We start from the raw sequence: 18,460 nt of genomic DNA on the forward strand, positions 1-18,460 counted from the left end.
TATATTTCTTGAAAATTGTTTTGAATTGGGTGAAGTACAGCGTATTTGTAAATACTGTTACAACAAGTTAGAGGAAAATAGAATGCCGACCAGAGCTGTACATAATAATTTAGAATTGGACGCTATTCCTGCTGAACTTTCTGAATTAAATACATATGAGTCTATACTCATTCAATGTGTTCATCCGTTCCAGACCATAGTACGTATGGAGCCCAAAACTGGTAAATTACCTCCTTCTGATTTACTGAGAGGTTTAAAAGGTAGAGTGGTGTATTTGCCCTTGGATTTGAAAAAAAATATGGAAACTATTGATGCGGATACTTTGGAAACTGAACCATTAATTATTCTGGTTAATGGTGTACCTACAAAGAATAAGAAGATTTGGCAGGAGCTGGTAGATGTACGGAAAGTACAAAGAGCAAATTTGTATTTGAAAAGGAATAACAAATGGTATGAATCAATTTATATAGAAGAAGAAGAAGAAGAAGATTTACAAGAAGACACAGAAACACCAACTGGACAAATTGAAAAAGTGGACAAGTCAAAGGAAGAAGAAATGTATGAACATTTTAGCATACATCCTCTTCATTCAAAAGAAGTTATGGGAGACAATATTGATCTCTTTCAGATGAAGAAAGCAAAAGGAAGTCCCGTGAGTGTATGGGAGGAGAGCTTGGAAGCTCGATGTTTTCCCCAGCTGTTTCCTAAAGGAAAAGGAGGACGATACGATGAACGTCCGGAACAGATTCCAGCTTCTGAGTATCGGACTACAAGACTATATGCTGAAGATCCCAGATTTCGACAAAGTATTCCTTATTTGTTCCATCTTTTATTTGAAAGCGACTTGTCTGCACTGTCTTATGCAGTAAATCACATTTTAAAAAGTGGAGTACATTTACAAAATGTGTCTGCTAAGGATTTTATGGAGAAAGTGCAGCACCGAGATGATCATTTGGAAACACAACTGATCAATCTGATGGCTTGTCAGCGTGGGACAAATGAATATTGGTACCGACGCCATGGTGAATTAAAATGCATGTTACGGAATTTAGGAACACCAACATGGTTCGTTACCCTAAGCTGTGCGGAGTACGCTTGGGATGATTTACTGGATTTTCTATGAGAGGCAAATTCAAACATTAAAAACATCGAATACAAGACAGCAGGAGAACTGTGCTCATTGGATCCGGTTAATGTTTGCAGATATTTCAATCATAGATTTGAGGCTATGATGTCCTTCATCTGCAATAAAAAAAATCCACCTCTTGGAGAAGTAGTAGATTTCTTTTGGAGAAAAGAGTACCAGGCAAGAGGTGCTCCTCATATTCATATGCTGTTGTGGATCAAGGATGCCCCAAAGTTTGGAACAGATACTGATGAAGCAGTGTTATCTTACATTGAAGAATATGCAACATGTGCTATACCAAAAAGCACAGAAGAGAAAAAGTTAAAGGAGCAAGTTTTACGTTTCCAAAGTCATCGGTGTGGAAAATACTGTCGACGGAAATACAAGAGCAAAGATAAATACTACACTAAATGTCGATTTGGATTTCCTAGACCTGTTCTTTCAAATGGAAGAGTAAACAGTTTTATGTCAGCTGTGAGACATACTATCACAAGAAAATCACCTAAGAATACCTACAACCTTAAAAGAAAAGAAGAATCAAAAAATATAAATGACTACAACCCAGTCATTTTATCCATGTGGAACGCTAACATGGATATACAGTATGTAGCTGACAATTCCATTGCTGTTGCTCGATATGTAACGTCTTACATTACGAAATCAGAAAAAACAGAATTGAAGGAAATGTGGGAAGAGATTTCTCACGAGAAGACTGTCAGTAAGAAGCTGTACAGTTTCAGTTTGAAGATGTTATCGCATCGAGAAATTGGATCCTACGAATGTTCAGATAGGTTATCTTCTGCAAGTCTCTACTCGAAGTCAAGAAGAATAATTTGGGCAAGTTTAGGCCTTGCAGCAATGAGAAATCGGGTACTAAAATCTGTTGGAGAAATTGAATATTTGGCCGAGAATGACCCAGAAAGTACAGATATTTTGAAATCAAACATGTTGGACACATATTATCCCAAGAGAAGTCAACATCTGGAGAACATGTGTCTCTATGAAGTGCTGCAGAACTACATTTATTCACGGAAAGCCGCAGAAGACATCAACAATGGAAAATATAAAGTCATTGGTGAGGAAGGATGTTTGGTGAAGCAAACAAAAGGAAGTTTGATAAATCACAGGAAGCTGAGTTGCGACACTACTGACAAGAAGGAATTTTACTACTTGGCTCTTTTACAGTTGTTTAAACCATGGCGTACAGAGGATGAACTACTGGGAGAATTTCAAAGCTATGAAGATTCTTTTAATGCTTGCAAAGACAGCATACAATGCAGTACATTCTCAAGTTATCTGCAAATGTTAAATGAAGAAATTGAACAGGAAACTACAATTGCAGCAGAATTAGCTAGAGACAGTTCTCAGGACAGCCAAAGTTCAGAAACACTCAGTCAAGATCCCCTAGGACAACCAATCGTTGAAAATGAAGCATCAATAGCCATGAATGAAGTGGAAACGGCTATGAATCAAGCTCAAGAAGAATTTATAGACTTACAAAATTTGGAAAGACAACTGAACGAAGAGCAGCAACAAATTTATGAAGAGATCAGAAACAAAATTGATCACGGATTTCTACATGAAAAAAAAGAGTGCTCATGCACATCATTTCATCCAATCAGGATGTATGTAAGCGGACAAGCTGGAACTGGAAAAAGTTTCCTAATTAAAGTCATCAGAAGCTACCTACAGCAAAAAACGGATTCTACTTTGTCTTGTGTGGTTACTGCTCCAACTGGGTTAGCAGCATATAACATAAAAGGAATCACTTTACATCGTTTGCTAATGTTACCAGTGGAGCATGAGAACAAAATACAATACAACAAGCTAACTGGAGAAGCATCCTTGGAAGTTTCAAGAGTCTTGAAGAAGATGCAAGTTCTCATTATTGATGAGGTGAGCATGGTTTCAAACTTAATGCTTGCCTTTGTGCATTTAAGAATGCAGCAAATTCTGAAGACAGACTATGACATGTTATTTGGTGGAAAACACGTCATAGTTTTTGGAGATCTTTTGCAACTTACTCCAGTTAAAGGACAACCAGTGTTTAATACTGTGACACATGAAGACACAAAGAAGTCATTGGGAAGCATCGGAAATACAAATATTTGGTCCTTCTTTGAGTACAAGGAACTTACTACTAATATGAGGCAAGCAAGCGATGAAGAATATGGAAGTATTCTGAAAGATATCAGAATTGGACTACTCACAGAAGTTGGCAAAAAAGCATTACAGAGTCGGCTGCTACATAATTTATTTCCAAAGGAAGAAATAGTTGCAGAGAAGATATACAAGAACATTGCAGAAAACAAAAGTATCATCTGCTTAATGCCAACTCTACGTGAATGCTCAATATTCAATGAGGAGCTTTTGAAATTGGAAAAGGAAGAGATCAGGAAATTAGAAGCAGTGGACAAAATTGAGGATGGAAGAATTACTGTCACAGTAACAGGCACACTGAAAAATAAATTGGATTCACTAGAGAAGAACATTTCCAAAACAGCTGGATTAGAAAAAAATCTATATGTTTGCATGAACTGTAGAGTATTTTTAAGGAGAAATTTGGATGTTGAAAAAGGTTTAGTTAATGGAGCTATGGGAAGAGTTGTGGGTTTTATTAATTATCAGAAAAAAGATGGAATTGAATGTTTAAAAATAAAATTTGATCAGATAGAAGAAGTTAAAGACATTTGTGGTTGTACAGTTCGTTTCATGCTTGTGAAAGACTTATATGTACGTAGGAAGCAGTTTCCGTTTTCGCTAGCATATGCTGTAACTATTCACAAGTCTCAAGGATTGACTGTAGATTGTGCATTTGTGAACATTGGTTCAACTGTGTTCAAAGAAGGTATGGCATATGTTGCTTTGTCACGAGTGAAAACATTATCAGGTTTATTCATGATAGACTTTGATGACTCAAAAGTTAGTGCTGATACAAATTGAGTAAAGGAGTATAATAGATTAAGAAGAAGCTATGCTCCTCATTTAGGTCAGTATCCTGTGTTGGAGAAACGTGTAGTTTCTCGTAAAAGGAGAAATGAGAATATCTGTGATGAAGATGTACAGAGGAGGAAAAAAAAGAGGAGTGATGTAATTGCAAGCAAAAAGAGTAAGGAAAAAGAAGAACAGGTTGTAGGATGTCATTTTGAAAATAGCTCTGTGTCAACTGCTACGCAAATGTAGTGCTGAATGTTGCATTTTATCTGGAAAGTTTGCAAGAGCAGATAATAGTAAATCAGGGAAAAAGATTCTGTTCAGAGCTGAGTCTCCTTTTTCAAAAGCTGAGTAATGATAAAACTCAAATAGAAAGTGCTACTGAAATTAGAAAACTTTTAGATGTATGTTCAGGACGAACACAGTTTTCTCAAAATGAACAGCAAGATGCACACGAATTTTTGATGTTTTTTCTTCAGGTACTGGAAGAAGAAGAAGTTGCAATTGATAATTTATTTGGTCTCTCTTATAAATGGGAACATAGTTGTGAAAACTGTTATAATATATGTGGCTCTAATGTTGATAATGAAAGGTTTATTTTTTTGACATTGCCAGAGACTAAAACAGTCACTTTTGCTAAATTAGTTAAAGATGCTAATCATAGCATGCAATGCGGTGAGTGTCAATCTGACATGTTTTCAACATTAATTTTAAAGGAATACGGACAGTATGTAATTTTAATGATGCAACGATGTAGAGCTGATGGTTCAAAATTGGATACTTTAATAAAGAAGTTTACAGGACAGCAATTATCAATTTCAGGAAAAACTTTTGTAACTGTTGCAATAATTTTCCATGAAGGACCTACTGTTACTTCTGGACATTACACAGTTTATCTTAAATGTGAAAAAGGCTGGACACTGTGTAATGATTCCCAATTGGTTTTTAAGCAACGTTTGCCTTTTGATTTAGCAAATTCCTATCTAATCTTCCTGAAACCTAAATTTTAGAGAGACTTGGCAAGATCTGGACAAAACAATTTTACCATTTGATTGGATTACCATTGGAATTTTCAAAAATAAAGATTTTTTAAATTATCATTTGGCCTAATGGAAAGATAACCAATTGTAATGTGGACTTTTTTAATTTTTAATGAAACTTTCGAAAACCAAAAATTTAGAGAAAATCGGTAACATCTGCACAATTTAAATTTTGGAATGTTATTGGAGTGCCATTGGAAATTTTTTCAAAAAAGATTTTTTAAATTACTATTTGGCCATGTGGAAAGGTAACCAATTCTATTGTGGACTTAATAAATTATTAATAAATATTTAGGGAACCAATATGTTACAGAGAATCGGTGAGATCTGTACAAATAAAACTTTAGAATTTTATTGGATTACCATTGGAAATTTAATCAAAAAAGAATTTTAAAATTACTATTTGGCCTAAAGGAAATGGAACCAGATGTAATGTGGAGTTATTTGAGATATAATATTGTGATTATACTTCTGAAACAAACATATCAGACGGTATTTTAAAGAAATAAGTATTGATATTAGATGATATTTTTTTAGAATATTATGCATTTCTATAATGTTAAGTTTAAGTAAAAAGAGATTCTGGGCTTTTTTAATACAATCTTTGAGATTGTTATTTTTTTTTGCCCGCTGTAAAATGATGAATGCAATTGCTTTCACAATTTATAGTGAAATGCAATATATTCTGAAAACAGCAAAAATAAGGCAAAAATATTTTTTGATAAATATGTAAATATGTGTACTGTATTATAAAATGTTTTAAAAATATTAATACTTTTTTCTTTTTTTTCAGATTGATATAGAAAATTTTCGAAAACTAGAACCATTTTTAAAGCAATTTTTTTAAAAAACAAATGAATAAATATTTTTTTGAGTGGGTATGGTAAGTCAATAATAATAATTGTAGTCTCTCAAGGACCTTGTAATGTGATAATTGATTTTTAGTGTTTTTTAAAAAAAAAAAAAAAAAATTACGCGCACCGTACGCGTACGGTAAAAAAAAAAAAAAATACGTTTTAAAAAACATATATAAAAAAAAGATGAAAGATAAGGTTGGCTCTTAAAAGAGCCGTTGTGTTCATGCAGGGACAGAGGAAAGAAAGATTGGGAAAATTAGTCTCTGCGACAAGTGTGCTGATCTATTTTGTTGTTCACTAGGGAAACACTGGTCTCCCTATGACAAATTAGATCATGACAAGAGGCGCATCGAATATCAACCCTCAGAAATCGAGGGTTAATTTCCTGAGGGCCAGCAAAAGGAGATGCTCCCCCCACAGATGAAGGGCTCACCTGACCTGCAGAAGAAGGACTCAGCCCTGCAGATGATGGTCCAGGCTGAGCTGCTGTGGATGTGCTTGGTTGACTTTCTGAAGGGTTACCTCCAAAAAGTCGAGCATGTGTCCTTTTGTGTACATCCTTGAGGTGCCTCATCATGGTATGATTCCCAAAGGAATACTTCCTGTCAGGATTACCTCTTGAAAGTACACGCTGACACAGCTTGCAAGTCACTAAGGGTGCATTTACCTTTAGCTGGCCTTCAGAAAAAGTAAAATAATCCCATACATAAGAGGTCTTTTGTTTCCTCGCTCTCTGCCTCAAGGTAGTGCTGCTAGTGCTAGCCTCACTCTCAGAAGGGCTCTGCTGTTCTGCCATCGTATCACAAAGACAACCCAGCTCCTTCTCCTAAGGGATCACAAGCAGAAATGAGGGGAATGGGTGTGGTGTAGGAGAGTTCTAGAACTGAAAGTAGTTTCATCCAATCAAAAGTTGTGTTTCATGATCACATGACCTACCGTACGCTTACGGTACGCTTACGGTGCGCTTACGGCAAAAGTACGCATGCGCGTAAAAAAGACACGCGCTTGCGCGCATGCGCATAACAGTCACTACCCGACACTTCCGCGTAACGTGCGCGTGTAGCGTACACGCGTACGCGTCCCACGCGGAGTACGCGCGGCTACGCAAATTGCGTAACTATACGCAAACAGCGTAGATAAATTACGGGCATTGCGTAAACCGTACGCTTACCGTAAGCTTACGGTAGGCGTACTAAAAAAAAAAAAAAAAAAGGAAAAAATGTATTGCTAATAAATTTTACCTGTTTATTTTATAAAATATTTTAAAAAAAACATATTATAGAATTTTAAAAATGTAACCATAGTCTTAAAAAAAGGATAGAACATTAAAAAAAAATATGTTTAAAAAATAGAAGAAAATAAAAAAATTAGCATTTAAAAAACCTTGCAAATTCACTGAAAAAACCATGGGTTTCACACACGTTATAGTTACGAATTAGCATTTAAAAAACCTTGCAAATTCACTGAAAAAACCATGGGTTTCACACATGTTATAGTTAGGAATTAGCATTTAAAAAACCTTGCAAATTCACTGAAAAAACCATGGGTTTCACACACGTTATAGTTAGGAATTAGCATTTAAAAAACCTTAGAAATTCAATGAAAAAACCAAAGGTTTCACACATGTTATAGTTAGCTGGACATTTCACTCGTAAAAAACCAATGAAATTCCCCCGTTATAGTTAGTTCAGCTAACTATAACTCGCGCGCCCACAATGCATTGCTGATGACGTCACATATTACATCACTCATGACATGGTCAGTGACATCACTGATGACATCACTGATGACATCTCAAATGACATCACTGATGACATCACTGATGACATCATCCTAGTGATAGAGTGGCAGACCACCTCTGCCCCTAATATAACCTTTGATACACACATTCAAAAATAGAAATTAAAATTTTAAAAACAATGGACATACCAATACCAGTTACAACAACCTCTTCAGTAATTCTAAGATCCACATACACATCCACTCATTCACCAACAGTCCTGTACAGTCACTCATACATGTACTCACTCATCATATGTACTCATACACCTATACATCCTGTTACACAATGCCACTCATCCATAGCGTTACTCACCCACATAGTCACTCATGCTAATAAAGAATCAAACATACATTTACTTGCATATACAGTTAAACACACACCACCACACTTACTTCTACGGAAACTTACACATACTTAGTCTTTTAAACAATCACTTATAGAAACACATACTTATTCATACAGGAACTCTTTCAATATCTCACTCTCACATATACTCACTTATATACACCAATAGTCACATATACTAGTTTAAAACGTATGTAGTTACTCAAAAAGACACTATTGAGACAGTCATTCACTCACTAACACACCCATACACACACTCATCCACCCATACAGTCCTGCACACATGCTGTGTTCAACACATACAAACAGTGAGTCACTCATTCATGCACCTATGCACTACGTAATACCCCCCACCGAACCATGCAGACACTCAGACTGATACTCAAAAAACCAACTAATAACCTATGTAGACACCCATGTAGCTACTCACCAACCCATGCAGCCACTTATACACAAAGTGAGAGACTGATACAGATATTTACATATTTAAACATTACTCACTAAGCCATGTATTCACTATGATACACTTAATCAGTGAGTTACACAATCAATTTTTCAAAAACAAATCATCCATTTAGACACTTATATACCCATTTATTCTTCCATCGACCTTGAGATATACATATATAAAACATATTTAATTTTCAGAAAAACAGCCATTCACTGGATGATGTCATCAGTGATGTCATCAGTGATGTCATTTGAGATGTCATCAGTGATGTCATGAGTGATGTCACTGACCATGTCATGAGTGATGTAATATGTGACGTCATCAGCAGTGCATTGCGGGCGCGCGAGTTATAGTTAGCTGAACTAACTATAACGGGGGAATTTCATTGGTTTTTTACGAGTGAAATGTCCAGCTAACTATAACATGTGTGAAACCTTTGGTTTTTTCATTGAATTTCTAAGGTTTTTTAAATGCTAATTCCTAACTATAACGTGTGTGAAACCCATGGTTTTTTCAGTGAATATATATATATATATATACATATATATATATATATATATTCACTGAAAAAACCAAAGGTTTCAGGGGCGTTATAGTTAGGAATTGGCATTTAAAAAACCTTAGAAATTCACTGAAAAAACCATAGGTTTCAGGGGTGTTATAGTTAGCTGGACATTTCCCTCGTACAAAACCCTAGAAATTCCCCTGTTATAGTTAGTTCAGCTAACTATAACTCGCACCCCCGCAATGCACTGCTGATGACGTCACATATTACATCACTCATGACATGGTCAGTGACATCACTGATGACATCACTGATGACATCTCAAATGACATCACTGATGACATCATCCATGTGATAAATTACTGCATCTTCTCACACCCTAATTTAACCGTTGATACGCCAACTCAAAATTTCAGACGTCCATTCTGAAAACCATAGATACTCCAATACCAATAACTACATACCCACTCATTAACTCTTAGGTCAAGATATACCGCCCAACGCCAGTGTACGTATATGAGGGTTTTTTAAGGATGCCCAACCACGCAAATTAAAAGACCCTGGTACACAGGACAAGTGGTCCATTCCCCCACCCTGATATCTTTGTACTAACCCCTGGAAGCCGAATGGACCTCTGCTTCTTTTTCCCTCCCCCCATTGATATATTACTGCCACTTATACACCAACAGACAGACACATAAAGACCTTCACACAGTTTAGTCACTAGTCTACAGTAAGATACATTTAATCACTTATAGAGCCAGTTACGCACCTAGAAAATCATCCATTCACACACTTGTACACCCACTCCTTCTTCCACAGGCCTTTCACTATAAATATATAAAACATATTTAAACTTTTCAGAAAAACACACATTCACGGGATGACGTCATCAGTGATGTCATTTGAGATGTCATGAGTGATGTCATCAGTGATGTCACTGACCATGTCATGAGTGATGTAATATGTGACGTCATCAGCAGTGCATTGCGGGGGCGCGAGTTATAGTTAGCTGAACTAACTATAACAGGGGAATTTCTAGGGTTTTGTATGAGGGAAATGTCCAGCTAACTATAACACCCCTAAAACCTATGTTTTTTTCAGTGAATTTCTAAGGTTTTTTAAATGCCAATTCCTAACTATAACGCCCCTGAAACCTTTGGTTTTTTCAGTGAATTTCAAAGGTTTTTTAAATGCCAATTCCTAACTATAACGTGCATGAAACCTATGGTTTTTTCAGTGAATTTCAAAGGTTTTTTAAATGCTAATTCCTATCTATAACTTATCTCTGAAGATATCATGCTTAATGATTTTCATTGGATTTGTATATTTTTCAAATTCAGTGTGTCAATTTCATTAATTACGTTTTTTTAAAAATACTTTTTATCACCATTTTTTAAACTTCTTCAATTAATTCTTTAAAAAATAAAAAAATATTATTTGAACTTAATGGGTTTTATAAAACATATTTTTTTAACTATATGTTCAAAACTTTATTTTATATATATTTGTTCAATGTTTTTGGATCCGCGCACCCTAAGCGCACCGTTCTCGATCCCAACGCGATAGCATCCGCGCATGGTAAGCATTGGGTACGTGTTTAGTGCGCGAGCGCAATGCGACCGGTATGCGACTCCCAGCCTATACGTGACACGTTTGATGTACGTAATGCGACGTTCACGCGCTTACGCGATGCGTCATCTGCGTCTATGACGCGTTAGGTGCGCGGATCCCGCTAAATATTTAACATTTAAAAAAACATATATATATGTATTTCATGTGAATATTAATTGAAGACAAACTTTAAACTAGTCTTAAAACTAATATATTTTTACATCTAATCCTATAATTTTTTTTAATTCAATTTCGCGGATGCGTGCTGGGTGCGTGCTGCGTAAGCAAAGGGTGCGCGGATCCCATGTGACATGCAAAAAAAGAGATTTGATTGGTTAATTACACTTCCTCTTCTAACTATTGAAAGACCCCACCCATTTCAATCATTCTTCTTTGACCTTCTTTAGAGCACCATCTCTTTGGAGAGAAGAAGAATTTTTAGACTAAGTTTACACTTGGCTCTAACTTTTTTCAACCAAAAATGGCTTCAGGGCAGCATGCATCACCTGCATCACCTCATACTTCTAAGGATGAATTTTTGGCGGAGGCACCACCCAAAGAACGTTTTTCTTCAGTGGTGTGGAAATTTTTTACTTTTCCCGAGGGGCAGAATGAGACCAATGTCACCTTGGTCACGTGCAAGATTTGCAAAAGAGTCCTGTCGCGAGGGGATCCTAACAAAAAATACTCGTGCGGTACGGCAAGTATGATGAAGCACATGAGGACCCTTCATCCAAACAATCTTGCACGAGAAGAGTGTCGACGGATGAGAAACACTCCTGCTCCTGCGCCATCCACCTCATCGCAGCCGAGCACCTCAAGAGTGCATCCATCAGCCCAAACCTTGGACATCTGCAGATCCGGGCCTTTAAGGGCCTGGCGGCGCAGGGCACGCCTGAAATCTCCGAGTTCACCTGCCTTGTTGTACAGAGACACGGAGTACTCTGTTAGAGTAGAAAACCAAATTTATTAGCTGCAGCTACGCAGAGTTATCCTAGAAGTACATCAGTGGTAGGTTCTCAGGAGACTGCCACTTTACTCCGTGGCTCACAGTCTTTTATAACCTTATACACCCAAAGAAAAACACTCCCCATGCACCAAATATTAGCCAATAGGAAAACATTCAAAACAAGGCACCATGTAACCAGAACATCCCCCTTGAGTTGTGTTCTTGCCCAACCCCATAAGTCAATCAATGACAGCACCTATGGGTCAATCAGTAATGGCAGGACGTGTTTGTGTGCTTCAAAGGATGACTTGCAAAATAAAATAATGCAGAGAAAGAATACCGATGGCCGACAGATAGTTGGGACAAGGATTAGTCAGTCTGGCTAGTTCCTGGAATTGGCTTCACAACAAGGAAGGGAGGTTATTTGACACGTAGCAGTACAAAGGGCAGAAACACTTCGTTCGCCGAGCTGCCTGAGTGAGGGCAACATAAAATGGCGACGGAATACAAAATGGAGTCGAAACTAAATTACCTCACATCCGTCCTCAATTTCAATTTTTAAAAGTGCTCTGCACTAAGTGCAATGCGACTTTGTGCAATGGTGAGCAGTCGATCGATCTGATCTGCCGCCGGCAAGAAAGTCACATTTGCTAGTTTTTTTTTTTTATTGTTCCCTGAAGTTCATTGTTTGGTTTCTCCTATTATTATTTTTTTTGCAGAACAACCAAAAAAATGTAAAAGTTGTTCAGAAAACTCAAAATAAATTATAAAAGAAGAAGAAAAAAAAAAGTTCTTGTAAGAACTAACTTTCCTGGTTTAAAAAAAGAGCTACATTTCTTTGTTAGTGTTAGTTTAGATGAATGTATGTGTAGTACGTAATTGACTGAATGAATGCATTAGTAGCGTATGGTGAATGTATAAGTGCAGAACTATGAGGAAGTGCTGCAGCATCACACAGTAACCTCTTTAACTGCAGTGTGCTGTAGTACTTCTGAAGCACAGGGATGCAACATATGTACATAAATATGTTGCAAATCTATGCTTCTGTCTGCACGGCTGCTTAAACTGCAGCCATGTGGTAACAAAGGCACCCTTGCACCATAGTGCAAGGATATCTGTGTCATGTGCTGTTTGTTTTTCTACAGGAAGACACACCTTCCTGCACAAAAACAATGAGAAAATGCATTTTTCTCCTTCAATGTATGCTGAACATTTCAGCATGCATTGAAGATATAAAAATGTGGAGAAATTAAAACAATTCTCCTTGTTGTGCTTTCCTACACCAATTTTAGAATGGTGCACCATTCACACACATATCGAGATTTATGATTTCTGATAAATCTAGACATGTGTCTTGTTCTATGAGTATTAAGTGCAATCATGCACAACAACACTTAAGAACACCCTTTCAACACAAAGTGGTCTGCATGATGAGGTTGTATTTACATGGAGTATAAAAAGTGCACAGAGTGCCTTTTCCTCTCTTTGTAAATATGAAAGAGTATCTTACACAATAACTATGTTACAAAATGTGACATATTTCCATTTTTTTAATTTCTTGCGAATGATAAAAGGTAAGCACAGAGTTTTGTCTGCAAAGATGTTCAAAGAAGAATGATTGAAATGATTGCGGTCCTTCAACAGTTAAAAACATGAAATATTATGAACCCCTCAAATCTCGTTTTTGCAGGTCACATGATATCTGATTATGGTCAGATTTCAAAACTACATAAACAGAGTGTTTTTAGAAACGTGTTTCAACTTTGTAGCTTCTTGCAGGCCTCTTCATTCTGCATATTGAGACTTAGTTAAACTTACCTTCACAGTAATATGATTAAAAAATGGTATTCATTTTTTGCTGTTTTTCATTCAAATAAAAATTGTTAAAAATTGCTTATTTTAAAATTTGGATCTGTGAAAGAAAAAAAAAGGAAAATTATAACATATAATAATACATTTTTTACAACACAACATAATTTCCACAAATTAATTTGTTTGCCTTTTTTGCTGTTCTCAGAATATATTGAATTTCACTAGAAATAGTGATTTCAATGGTACTCATCACTTAACAGCGGGCAAAAAAAAAAACAATCAGAAAGATTGTTAAACAAAAACCCAACATACTATTCTCAGTAATATACCAGAAAATACAAATCATACATATATGAAATGCTTACAGATTACAAAATTGTATAACTTTAACTTATAAAAACTGTAAATGTTGCCGCATTAAAATAATCACCGAATAAACGACCACCAAAAAGTCCATAATTCAAAAATATACCTTTCCTTGAGGCCAAATGTTATTTTTGCACTTCTTCTTTATGTAAATTGTCCAATGGTAGTCCTATTAAATTATAATAATAAATTCCTAAGAGACTGAATTATCTTCCTAAAACTTTGGCTTTAAAAATATTAGGTAGGTATTTTGTAATTCCCTAGGCAAACGTTGTTTGAAAACCAACTGGGCATCATTACAAAGTGTCCAGCCTTTGTCACATTTTAGATAGGCAGTATAATGTCCAGATGTGGTGGAAGGACCATCATGGAAAATTATTGCAATTGCTACAAAAGTTCTTCCTGATATTGATACTTGTGTTGCTACAAACTGCTTTATTAAAGTATCCAATTTTCTTCCATCAGCTGTACAACGTTGCATCATTAAAATTATGTATTTTCCATATTTTGTTAAGAATAATGTGGATAACATTTCTGATTTACATTGGCTACACTCCATGTTTTGAATTGCACCTTTCACTAATTTATTGAAAGACACTGATTTACAGTCTGGTAATGTTAAATACAGAAATGTCTCCGTGTCTATTCATTGGTGCTACATGTATACATGCAATTTTCACAATAATGTTCCCATTTGTAAGAAAGGTCAAAAATATTTTCTATTTCTACACCTTCATTTTCAAAAATGGTAAGCATATACATTAAAAATTCCTGAGCATCTTGTTGGATATTTTGTGTAAATTGTGTAGAACCAGATTACACATCCAAAAGATTACGAACATCTGAAACAGATTGTATTTTACTTCTATCTGTTGTCAATTTTTCATAAACAGAATGCAACAGAGAACAAAATCTTTTTTCCCAATTCTGCATAATTTGTTATTGCAAACCTTCAAGATAAAAAACAACATTGACCACTACATTAGCATAGCAGTTGACACCAGAACTATTTTCAAACTGATAACCAACAATCTCTTCAACAGTGTCCAATTTCTTTTTACCTGCAATCGCAACATTATCTTGTTCTTTTCCCTTCTTGACTCCTTCAGAACAGATATTCTCTAACCTTCTTTTTCGACAAACCACACGCTTTTCAAATACAGGATATTGACATAAATTTGGAGCATACACCCTTCTTAACCTATTATACTCTTTTACACAGTTTGCATCTGCAGTAACCTTTGTCTCATCAAAATCAATCAAAAACAAACCAGATAATGTTCTAACTCGCGACAAAGCAACATATGCCATACTCTCTTTAAATACAGTAGATCGAATGTTCACCAATGCACTGTCTACACTTAATCCTTGAGATTTATGAATAGTCACTGCATATGCCAGAGAAAATGGAAATTGTTTCCTACGGACATATAAATCTTTAACAAGCAAAAAACGAACTGAACAACGACCAATTTCTTTAACTTGATCAAATTTAATTTTTAAAAATTCAATTCCTTCTTTTTTCTGATAATTCACAAAATCCACCACTTTTCCCATTGCACCATTAACTAAACCTTTCTCTACATCCAAATTACGCCTTAAAATTACCCGACAGTTTAAACACACATACAGTGTCTTTTCTAAACCAGCAGTTTTAGATATTTTTTTTTCTAAACAATCTAGTTTTGATCTCAACTTACCCGTCAAAATAATAGTGATTCCTTCATGTAGTATTTTATCGATGGCTTCCATTTTAACAATTTCTTCATTTTCCAATTTTAATAATTCTTCATTTAATATTGAACACTCACGCAGTCTTGGCATTAAGCAAATCACTGACTTATTTTTAGCAATTTCCACGTACACTTTTGCAGCAACTGCATTTTCATTTGGAAAGACATTGCAAAGTAATCGACTCTCCAAAGCTTCTTTCCCTTTTTTTGAAAGAACTCCAATTCTTATATCTTGAAGAATACTTCCATATTCAGCATCATTTGCCTGTTGCATATTTGTTGTCAGTTCTTTGTATTCAAAATTACTCCAAAAGTTCACATTACCAACACTGCCAAGAGACTTTCTGGTATCTTCATGGGCAAGTGTTTTAAATACCGGTTGTCCTTTTACCGGTGTCAGTTGCAGTAGATCTCCAAAAACTATGACGTGTTTTCCTCCAAATAACACGTCATACTCTGTTTTAAGAATTTGCTGCATTCTTAAATGCACAAAGGCAAGCATCAAGTTTGAAACCATGCTCATCTCATCAATAATGAGAAGTTTCATTTTCTTCAGCACTCTTGAAACTTCACAACAAGCTTCTCCAGATAGCTTGTGGTATTCCAATTTGTTCTCATGCTCTACTGGCAGCATTAGTAAACGATGTAAAGTAATTCCTTTAATGTTATGTGCTGCCAACCCAGTTGGAGCAGTGACAACACAAGACAAATGCGACTCAGTTGTTTTTTGCAGATAACTTGTAATTACTTTAATTAAGAAACTCTTTCCTGTTCCAGCTTGACCACTCACATACATTCGGATAGGTTGAAATGATGTACATGAGCACACTCTCTGTTCATGAAGTAATCCATGGTCAATCTGCTCTTTCACTTGCTGATATATTTGTTTCTGTTCAACATTTAGTTGCTTTTCCAAGTTTTCTAACTGTATTGCATCTTCTTGTGCTTGATACATTGCTGTTTCCACCTCATTCATTGAAATCGCCTCTTCATTTTCAACAATTGGTTGTCCTAGTGGATCTTGACTCAGTGCAGCAGAACTTTGACTGTCTTGAGAACTGTCTCTAGCAATCTCAGCTGCAATTGTAGCTTCTTGATCAATTTCATCATTCAACATTTTCACAGAATTTGCTAAAGCACTGCATTGTATGCTATCTTTACAAGCATTAAATGAATCTTCATAGCTGGGAAAATCTCCAAGTAATTCCAGTTCAGAACGCCATGGTTTGAACATTTGCAAAAGGGCTAAATAGTAAAATTCCCTTTTGTCAGCAGTGTCGCAACTCAGTTTTCTGTGATTAATTAAATTTCCTTTCCTTTGTTTCACCAGACATCCTTCAGAACCAATCACTCCATATTTTCCATCGTTGATGTTCTCTGTAATATTCCGTTTAAAAGTGTAGTTTTGCAGCACTTCATAGAGACACATGTTCTCAAGATGATGACTTCTCTTTGGATAGTATATGTCCAACATATTGGTTTTTAAAATATCTGTACTTTCAGGGTCATTTTCTGCTAAATATTCAATTTCTTGAACAGATTTCAGTACCCGATTTCGCATTCCTGCAAGACCTATACTCACCCAAATGATTCTTCTACTTTTAGAATATAGACTTGCAGATGATAACCGATCTGAACATTCATATGCTCCAATTTCACGATGCGATAACATCTTCAAACTGAAACTGTATAATTTCTTACTGAGACTCTTCTTGTGAGAAATCTCTTCCCGCATTTCTTTCAATTCAGTCTTTTCTGATTTAGTAATGTAAGACATTACATATCGAGCAACAGGAATGGAATTGTCCGCAACATACTGAATATCCATGTTAGCGTTCCACATGGATAAAATAACTGGATTGTAGTCATTTATGTATTTTGATTCTTCGCTTCTCTTTAAGTTGTAGGTGTTTTTCGGAGACTTTCTTGTGATGGTATGTCGTACAGCTGACATAAAACTGTTCACTCTTCCTTTGGCTAATACAGGACGTGGAAATCCAAAACGACATTTGGTATAGAACTTATCCTTTGACTTGTACTTTCGTCGACAGTATTTTCCACACCTGTGGCTTTGAAATCGTAAGACTTGTTGTTTTAAGTTTTTCTCTTCTCTGCTATTTGGAAGAGCACATGTAGCATAATCTTCAATGAAAGACAAAACAGTTTCATCTGAATCTGTTCCAAATTTGGGGGCGTCCTTGACCCATAACAACATATATATGTGAGGAGCACCTCTTGCTTGATACTCCTTTCTCCAAAAGAAATCCACAACTTCTCCAAGAGGAGGATTCTTTTTATTGCAGAGGAAACACATCATAGCGTCAAATCTATGATTGAAATATCTGCATACATTGACAGGATCCAAGGAGCACAATTCTCCAGGTGTCTTGTATTTAATATTTTTTATATTGGAATTTGCCTCTCGAAGAAATTCAAGTAAATCTTTGCTTGTGTTTGACGATTTTTGTCTTGGCCATGGCCTGGAGGTAAATGTGGCTAAAACGAAATTTATGGTTTTTAATCCACACCCTAGCTATAGAGGGAAAAAGCTATTTATGAATGGACAACCATTAGAGATGGTTAACAATTTTATGTACCTAGGCATGCACGTAGCAAATGATAATAAATGGAGTAAGCACATAGAGATGGCCGCCCTGAAATTTAGGCAACTATCGGGAGCCCTAAGCAGGGAGCACAAAAAATCTTTTACAAAACCAATAAATCCTGTGCTCCAAGTTTATGAGGCTAAGGCCTTAAGCTCTGTGCTTTACGGGGCAGAGCTATGGGGGTTTGGCAAGCTAGCTTCTTTAACTAGAGTTGAAAATACGTTTTTTCAAAGTATAACTGGCCTTCCCCAGAGTACCCCTTTGGTACCTTTAAGATATGAACTAGGTAGGAAGGCCATTTCGGATATAGCAAAACTTCGGCCGGTCTTATACTGGCGG

The sequence above is a fragment of the Triturus cristatus genome, chromosome 10 (assembly GCF_964204655.1).
Source record: "Triturus cristatus chromosome 10, aTriCri1.1, whole genome shotgun sequence".
NCBI classification, from domain to species: Eukaryota; Metazoa; Chordata; class Amphibia; order Caudata; family Salamandridae; genus Triturus; species Triturus cristatus.